The sequence below is a fragment of the Haliotis cracherodii genome, unplaced genomic scaffold (assembly GCF_022045235.1).
Source record: "Haliotis cracherodii isolate W230 unplaced genomic scaffold, xgHalCrac1.p SCAF_6, whole genome shotgun sequence".
Classification (NCBI taxonomy): Eukaryota; Metazoa; Mollusca; class Gastropoda; order Lepetellida; family Haliotidae; genus Haliotis; species Haliotis cracherodii.
The window spans coordinates 30,622,703-30,624,366 of NW_027266319.1; the positions used below are offsets into that span (position 1 = coordinate 30,622,703).

The 1,664-nt window shown below is 49.9% G+C and overlaps 1 pseudogene; it reads left to right on the forward strand.

The window, feature by feature from the left end:
* The first annotated feature begins 218 nt into the window (after window positions 1-218).
* On the forward strand, window positions 219-1,024 carry LOC139446360 (uncharacterized; annotated as a pseudogene).
* Window positions 1,025-1,664: the final 640 nt, after the last annotated feature.

Sequence of the window (1,664 nt, forward strand, 5' to 3'; positions counted from 1 at the left end):
TATGGCCCCCATGATTGTATAAACATTGCTACTGTTAATCCCTGGTGGCCTGGTGGCAAAGTGAGGATAAACCGGATTGTGCATACGTTTTACGTCACGATCCGCCTCCCCATTCATCAATTGTTGAAGCCACTCCCGCCATTGTTATGGAAAACACGAACGACCAATCCGGCCACGCTATGGTGTAGGATGACGTGTTTCGTCTCACGTTTGATGCCATGACTCTTGTCAACTGGCTTACCACCCGCAGGGTCATAGGTGACTTCGCAGGAGCCTGTCCCCATTGCGGTAGTGGCCAGTTGACTCGGAAGAAAGACTCCAGTTATGGGAGAGATGGCCTGGTTTGGCGCTGCCGGACCAAGAGCTGCGGGCAGAAGGTGTCGATACGTGAGGGGAGTTGGTTTTCCGGCTCCCATCTTACCCTGTCGCAGCTCTTGAAGCACTTGTACTACTGGGTGTACAAGAGTGCCGTCACGGCGGGAACTTCGAGTCGGTTCCAGTCACACGTTAGTGGATTGGAACATGTTTTGCCGAGAAGTCTGCATGACGGTGATTGAAGCTGACAGCGAAAAGATCGGCGGCCCTGGAACTACGGTGGAAACAGAGGAATCCAAGTTTGGGAAACGCAAGTACCACCGTGGGAAAAGGGTCGAAAGAGTCTGGGTTCTAGGCGGGATCGAGCGTGAGAGTCGTCAAGTTTTTCTGACCACGTTGACCGACAGGAGTGCGGCCACCCTCATCCCGGCTATCGAGAAGCATGTGGCAAAAGGGAGGACCATCATTAGCGATTGGGGGAAAGCCTACAGCTTCCTTGTGAAGATTGGCTACACACATCAAACAGTCAACCACTCAGTGAACTTCAAAGACCCAGAGACCGGAGTGCATACGAACACCATCGAGTCCACCTGGCGTGCCGTGAAGAACTGTGCAATTTTCCAGTTCCGGGACTCAGAAATCCCTCTATGATTCGTATTTTGTTGAGTGCAAATTTCGTAAGAAATACCTCAGTGGCGCGACCAGGTAAATACCTGGCCTTCCTCCCTGGACAGTGTTGCAGTTCGTCTGAAGGAACAGAAAGCTCTCCGTTCCACCGAGAACGTAGTTGCGGTAACCGATAGCGCCTCGCCTACGCCACGCCTTGACGTGTTTTGGCCCAAAGTGACAGTTCCCAAACAAACAGACAGCCAACCGAAACACGTCTGCAGTTTCCCTCCGGGAAACCAAGCTGCACTGATGAGTCCTGGTGGGACGAAACGTGTCTAAAGGGATTACTCTAATTGGATTAAACGGAATAACGCTTGAAAGGTAAGAATTGGTGGCTAACCCTAACCTTACCCTAAGGATCGCTAAGGAGTGTTTGACCCTAAAGTTGGCTGGTTGGTTGGTTGGTTGGTTTTTTATTGGCCTGGCATTCTGATAGACACAGAAGAATGGATCCGTGCCTTTGGAAGATGTCTGAGAAGAAAGTCTCCTTCCAATACCAGAACCCTCTTGGTGAGCATATAGACGACCCAGCCACTTAGAGTTAGTTTTTTTTATCTCTGGAATCATCACGAGGATATTATCTCTGGAATCATCACGAGGATATGACGGCATTTTGGTTATCATGGATAATTTTACTAGATATGCCATGGAAATACTAACCTGGCATCAAACAGCCAACA